Below are 8,130 nucleotides of genomic sequence, written 5' to 3'. Positions count from 1 at the left end.
TATGTACACACACACACACACACACACACACACACACACACACAGCACACATACACACACACACACTGCACACACGAGTGTTAGGGTCCTAAATCCGTCTGTGCTCACTGGGTCCTGACGCGTGACCTTTTATGACCAATAACTGGGCTTTTACAGTCACACAACAAAGATAAAGGCTCACTCAGCTTATGCATGCTGAACACACACACACACACACACACACACACACACACAGTGGAACACACACACCAGTGCGAGTGTGTTACCATTATAGAAATTCATCTACAGCAATCTCCCCTCATGTTTGCTGAAAAAGCACTCCTGACGCATTTCCGCTACATGTTTGTGTGTTATTGACGGGCAGACCAGGTCAATATTTCTTTCCGAAGCTTTCTATTCATGGAACCCATCCTGTTCGAATGATGTGCTGCCCTCATGCATCTCCTCTGCCGTATCATTCTGGTGTGGGTCAGACTGCTCATAAACACTCTCAGAAAATCTGTTATTAACATCATCCGGTATCAATGGGCTGTGGTTTGTAAGGTTTCCACATAACCATATCAGTGTACTGAAAGCAAAAATAGACGTGTGCACACAGAAAGCACACGTGTGACAGATATATGTATATAACCTCTGTTAAACACAATAAAAGACGTAGTAGTGTTGTAACAAGTTTGCTCTGCCTTCCAGTTGAACATACTGTACAGTACATTTCATAACCTTACATTTGAGTAAGATAATTACCTGAACTTCATACTTGTGTAAGTGTCACATGGCGCTACACTTAAAGACAGAGAGAGATTGTCTCATCCTATATGAGACAAGCACTAAAGCTATTCTTATTGGAAAGTCGCAAATTTAAGGTTTTGTTATGTGACAGCAACACTATAGAAGTTCTGTTAATTTACTCAAGAAAGGACTTGAGTCACCTTCTACCTGTCAATAGGTATGTTTGATTTTTTTTCACGATGTACACACAGTAGTGTTATTCCACGGTGAAACTGCTTCCCAGATGCCTCCTACAAACTTTTCACCAGCAGCTGTCTGTAGGTGTTTGAAACCAGGCCCAATCATATTAGTGGGAACAGTAGCACAACACCACCCTCCAAACCGAGGTCACACAGGGTGTAAGTTTGCGTGCTCAGCAGCCAAGTAAATCATCCGTCAAACATGCCAGCCACAAGGCTAAAGCTTACAGAACAGGACAGAGTTGGAGACACGCACTCAGAGGAGCTTAATGGAGAGCGGTGGCACGCAAAGATGCTGTACCTAAAATCTTTCCCCCAAATCCAGCCCTGTGCAAGAGACTCACATATACTCTGTGCTGTCAGCAAACATGCAAAGCCAAGAACATAGATTCAAATAGCACTGAAATCAACACCAGGTGCAGAATACTTAATAGCTAGATGACCAACTGTGAAACCGGGGGACACCTCCTTTGGGGAGCTGTGATAGGCTGCACCGAGGTGTCCAACCAAAAAACTAAATGACATGAGAGTATCTTCATATTAATAGCAAGTGTGCTGTAAACAAAGTGTGACCTTTCATTCTGTGCCTCATGCTTACACAACTAAATAAGACACGCCTGCATATGTTGGGTGAGTGGAGCGGTAAGATGGCTGTTTTGCAGTCAACTTCCAAGTTCTCTTTTTCCAACAAAAAACATAGACTTGATACTTGTTTTTGTCCTACTGAGGAGAAAGCAGAGCTGGGAGGTGGACAGGGTTTCAAATGACTTATTGTTATGGAAACAGCTAGAGCCTGGTCCGATGAGCAACCTGCTTTCTGATACACATTAAAGTCAACAATTGTTATGTTTTTATTATGTTTCATGTTTATTAAGAACTTTATTGACATTTGTAACTGCAGAAGTGACCATTTGCTAAACCCCACCTGCCTTAGTTACTGTTGATACGTCTGTCAAACTTTTTATCGTGCATTTAAAGTGCCCATATTATGAAAAAAACACTTTTTCTGGGATTTGGGGTGTTCTGTTGTGTCTCTGGTGCTTCCACACACATACAAACTTTGAAAAAAATCCATCCATGCTGTTTAGAGTGAGATACGGTTTCTGAATGTGTCCTGCCTTCAGTCTCTGGGTGAGCTGTTCAAAATCGGCACGGCTTGTGACGTCACAAGCCGAAACGAGCAGGCTAACCGCAACCATTAGCTCGTAGCGTTAGCATGCTAACGCTATGGCTAACGCTAGCATGCTAACGCTAGCATGCTACCTCGTTCTCAATAGCAAAGCACTGCTACAACACACACAAGTTCACCATAATCTACAAAAGAACTACTTACATGTGCGCCCTCATTTAGAAGTCTCCCAGCTAATCCTGCCTTGTAACTGACCGAAGTTGTAGAAACAGCCTTTCTTTTACTGTCTATGGAGCTAGCTAGCTGACATGATCTACATCTGAGCTACTGGGCATGTGCAGTGCAATCAAAGATAGTACAGAAGAAGAAGAAAAGAGGTCTCACTCTATAGCTAAAACAGAGACCAGCTGAAAAGAGGATCTGGAGAGAGAGAGAGCACTGCAGTACAACACAAATATGGTGTTTTTTGAAAATTAAACCATGTAAACCTATTCTGGTACAACCTTAAAATACAATTATGAACCTGAAAATGAGCATAATATGGCTGCTTTAACATATGCATGGGGAATTTTTAACATAGCTCTACAAACTAATGTATTTTATTATTTAATATGCTCAATGTTCGGTTACTAACCTAACACGCTTACTTACAAATTGGCTTACATTAGAGCAAATACTGTAAACACACTGTTAAATCCAACTCTAAAACCTCAACAGACCTGCTGTGCCTAGTTACGGTTGCTAAGGCATGATTGGACAATTGCTACTCAGGGGAGGGGTTCAGCAAACGATCAATTGATGAGTTATTAAATTCATAAATGAGGAGGAAAAACAACAAACCTGGCAACCCACAAGTTGTTAATTAATGGCTTCTAAGAGATCTTTACAGCATTAGTAATGATGAATGATTTTGATAAAAAGTGACACATTAGAAAGCAGTACTGTTATTTCAATATCACTTCAATGAGGTTGTGACTTGCTGCCTTATGGGTTGGTGCAGGCTGTGATCAGATGCTGATAGAAAAAAATGATATTATAATCATTTATAACTTTACACACAGAATCACAGACCTGGGCGTGCACAGTCCTGCACTCCAACAACAACAACAGCCATGCAGACAGTGCTGCTGACAGGCTACACAGACAGTCCAGCCAGAGACAGCCTGTGAGTAACTGTTTGTTTACAAATGAGCAGATTGTAGTTGCTCCAGTCGCTCTTTAGATTACGGAGTGAGTGCCAAGTGTCTTAGATTGGCACCACGCACTGAGGGCCAAAGTCCCAGCCTGAGGAAAAGAAAAACATTCCAGAAACAAACAACATAAAAGGGTCCATGATTTATTAATGGCCCCTGATGGCCTGTTAAATGCTTTGTTAAAGAAATCAATCCCGCCCTGTCGTTAACATTTCAAAGGAGCATAAATGATGTGAATTGATGCCTGAGATTTGAGACTGATTTATTTAAAATAGGGAGCGTGCATATTAATGAATATTTATGTTAATACTCAAGATTATAGCCGGTGGCTAATTTACATCGTTAGTCCCTTTGGCAGGTTGATGTTAAAATAAGTTCCGACACAATAAATCAATAAGACAAATAACAGTAAAAGAGTACAATAGACAATCAGACAAACAATAAATTGTGGTAGCAGTAAGAGTCCACTGTGAAAGAGTAAAGGCAATAAATAGATTTATCAAGGTAAACGAGCTGGCAGGAATGTTGTGTTCTCTTTGGTTGCTGCTCGTACTGTATGTGGTTATCGTCGGCTGTGACATGACAACAGTAAGAGAAGGTGACTCGTCACATTGACTGAAGTTATTGCTCAGAAGGCTCTATCAGTCAACGAGTTCAATGAAAACACTTGGATAATGAGACTGTACCGGATAACAATTACAGTTACAGTTACAAAGTTCAAAAGATCGATTAATATGACTTAACTGGCAGAACAGGCATGGCAATATAAATGCCAACAGTGTATTATTCAGAGAGCCTTTTTATGAGAACACAGGGGACACTTTACCTGAACTACTGTGAGGCATTGTAATTGCATTTAAAATGCACTCAAAGTCTGTGTGACCTATTCTAAAGAAATGCAACCATGGTACAAATGTGAATTTGAGTTGCTGTAAATAATGAGGATGCACGTATTATATTTTCAATGATTTTACTAATATTTTCAACCACCAAAGTGCTTGGTTTTTGTCCACAGTATACAGTAGGTCAACCCAGATTATGTAAATAACCCTGTAATCCTTATGGTCAAAAATGTGGTTGTCTTTAAAAGGTAAGAATGTAGGGAGATATACCCTAAATAATTGAATGTGAATTCAATGTATTCATATTTATTACATCTTCTATTAAGCAAAGAAGACGCAAGATGAAGTGCATTTATCATCCACAACATCCTTCCTGCTTTACACAAAATATGCTGAAAGTCCATTTGCACATCTATATATACAGTATCACTCCATGTTTTTTTAGGAGATAGGTAAGTCTGGTTCAACTGACCTAATATTCACTCATTCGTATATCAGCTGTCAAATAGCTACAGGTGTTGAGTGGTAACTTTAAACAAAGTTGTGAACATGTACAATTAGGTTTAATGATATGACTATAATACATTCAGTTATACTACCTATTTAGATGGAGAGGCTTTTGCTTCTGATGCGTTGATTCAATTCATTTCATTTACGATTAGCCAAACAATTACTTTCTTGATTAATTGAGTAATCGTTTGGTCTATAAAATGTCACAGAATAGTTTAAAAAAAATGCCCATCACATGTTTCCTACAGCCCAAGGTGACAGACATCTCATTTTATAGAAGTGTGGGTGAGAGTGTATGTCATTAAGCCAACTTGCGAATCCACTATGCTGCTAATAGACCCAACAACAGTGGTCATGGTTTTCCATGGTTTAATTAGCCCCAATGACATCTGGGCCTTTGCAGATGGGAACTCATTTAACTAGGTGTAGTGATGTGTGAACATGTGAAGTACTTCTCTTTGAATGGACATAATAACTAACACAAGGAGAAGAGGGAAAAAAGCTATTTCAAATTTAACAGACTCACTATTTTTATGTAGCATTGGTTGGAAAACTTCCATTTGGTCAGCAAAGAACAACACTAACATCAACCTACCTACAGTGAACTTTTGCTTTTTTTACTTAGATGCTCATAATGTAACCCTGCCAGCCCTTCTTTAGGAGTCCATCTGCTTCACTTTACTGCTCCAAGGGATGTTCTCTCATGCTTTATCTCAAACCAATGCCGAGGTCACTGAAAGGCTGCTATGGCGACCTCTTGACCCCTCTGCTAATATGCCATATGATGTAAGCGAGCAAGACAGCTGCACAGGTCAGCCTGCTGTCCAGTCAGTCTGAAGAATACAGAGAACGGTCAGGGATTTGATCCAAAATTCAATTTCATAACAGAGAGGGAGAGCTGTTATGACACAGCGTGTCATGACAGGGAGTGGGGGGGGAAGACAAAAAGACAGACAGATAGCTATTAAACAGGTAAAAAAAAGAGAGCAGATCGCAGTGTGGAATGGCAGTGATGTGTGAAGCTGATCTAATTTTAGTCGAAGGTCACTGGGTACTGTCTGGCTCATCGCCCTGCCAGCTGAAAAAAAAAGCCCAGCACAACATTTTGTGCTCTGCAACTTAGGTGAACAGGATCTCCATGTCCTCATCGCTCCTGACATTTGTGTAAGATTGTGTGGTGACGAGTTCAATCGTGCCTTGAGGTGACGCTATATCAAAAGCGGCTTTGGCAAGTGCGCAGAGGGTTTTTTTTCCACTCTGTTTATGAAACAACTGCTGGGAACACACATTAGGCACCGTACAAATGGGTACATACTGTACTGAAATTGAAACACAATTTCATACGCACACTGTATTTTTGTTTGTGGGTAATCTATGTCAGCTTTAGCCTTCGGGCCACCATCTGCAGCTGGTGTGCTATACTGCCATACTTCATTTTACAGTATTCTACACTTAGAATACTGTAAGATAAGATAATGTCAGCCTTTATTGATCTCCAGAGGGGAAATTCAGGTGAAGTACAGACAAGAAAGTACAGTCAAGTAGGAAAAAAGGAAGAGACAAATAAAAAGGAAGTAAAATAAGATTATAAGAATAGAAAAAGAATAGAAAAAAAATTATACAAGAGTAGGACTATATACGTATAGTACCCATGACAAGTGTTGCACCTTATACTAATAGTGCAGTGATAAGTAGCAGCTAGTTAGCAAAGTATTGTATATTAGACACCATATATAGTTTAGTTTATGATAGAGGATCACATATCTCTTCGTTACAAGATCCAGATTAAGCATATTTTAAACTTTAAACTCTTTCGATTAAACTTTTTGAAGCCCATAACCCTAATGACATCACTATGACATCATCTCATGACTAGTAAACTGATCTTCATGTGTACAATTAGTGGAGCGCCCTTCTTGACTATTTCTACTTATTTAGACCTCTTCATGTGTTGTCAAGTAACAAGAAAAGTCGAATGGCTTTTACCTGCACATCTTTTATGAAAGGTTATACAACCATTGTAAATAATCAATGGGAAGCCTTTTGGCAAATATATTTTTACAATGTGTCAGCAACCAGCAGGGGACAGGAAATGTTTACGACTGTCTCTGCAGCCACACATCACCAACAAGTCACTCTGAATGAGGAGACTGACGCACCTCTTAGTCATCGGCCATGTCAAGAAGGGATTTTAGTTTTATTACTCTGCCTAATTCTCTCGCTTTCCTTCTGTGCCTCCATGCCAAAATCTCACTCAGTCCTACACCAGCACACTATCAAGACACCGCTTCCTCCTCCTCCTTCTCCCTCTCAGTCCCAGTGCCAGCTGATGTATGCCACGGAAGCAGTGACATCAGTTGTTTACTGTCTTGTAATTCGCTGCTAGTTGCAGTGCAGCGACACATCCAGCAGGGCTTATGTAACTTCACTGCCTGCTGCATGACAGGCTGTAACACCAGAGAGTGTGTGTGTGTCTATGTACCTCCTGTACATAGACATACAGTACAAGCAGCCGGTCAGCCAGCTTTCCTCTACACTGCACTGCATTTTGTGTGACGTGAAAACACAGCGTGCTCACCGCTGGTGCGCCTCCCTCACTACACATATCCCAGGATCCTCCACTGCAGCAACAGCAGCAGTAGACAGGTAAACAACACTGGCTGGCCTGTGACTCAGGGCTCAGAGCATAGACTGTATATAAGAAGGCTCAGAGCCATGCAGCTCCTCCTGCACAGACACAGCTCGCCCCCTGTTGGCAGCAGGAAACAATGAACAACACCAAATTTGTGTTGCTGATTACATAAGTGAGGACCCAGGGTCTATTTTATTTTTCAGATCTACTTTCCTACAAGCTAGTATAAAGATGATTGAGAAATATCTCCTTGCTAGTGTGTTTCTTGAGGCCTTTTGTTTAAAAAAAATTGAATGTACAAGCTGTTAATTTCCTATCTTTAGTGTGTTGTATCCATTTTAGCATTCAAATAAATTACCAGTGACACTCTTTATCGATCCCTGTAGGGAAATCCCCCCCCACACACACACACACACACACACACACACACACACACACACACACATACACACTAGTCATATAAATGTCCCTGTAAAAAAAAATAAGTACTTTCGATTGGGAACATGACATTACTGGCATGATTTTACATTACTTTACAAGTGGCAACGTGTACCTGGCATTACGCGAGCTGCCACCTAATGCCCTAACTGTCAAAACAAGTTTATAATCCAAACATGAGCAGGCAAAAAATACGTTTGGGTAGCCATAAATGAACGAGTCAATGACATGTCAGCAAGTCATAATATACAGAACAAGCTTGTTTTGTCCACACTAAACAGCTGGTTAGTGCCCAGCAATGAGGTTTTGTTGGACAGGAACCAAAAACCAGGACTATCTACCTGTATTATACATTCATGCTTTTAACTCCCTAAGCAGAGATAATAATAAAAAATGTTTGTCTGTTACAATAAGATGA

This window comes from Sander lucioperca, chromosome 24, assembly GCF_008315115.2.
Source record: "Sander lucioperca isolate FBNREF2018 chromosome 24, SLUC_FBN_1.2, whole genome shotgun sequence".
Lineage (NCBI taxonomy): Eukaryota > Metazoa > Chordata > Actinopteri > Perciformes > Percidae > Sander > Sander lucioperca.
This window is presented reverse-complemented; position numbering follows the sequence as displayed.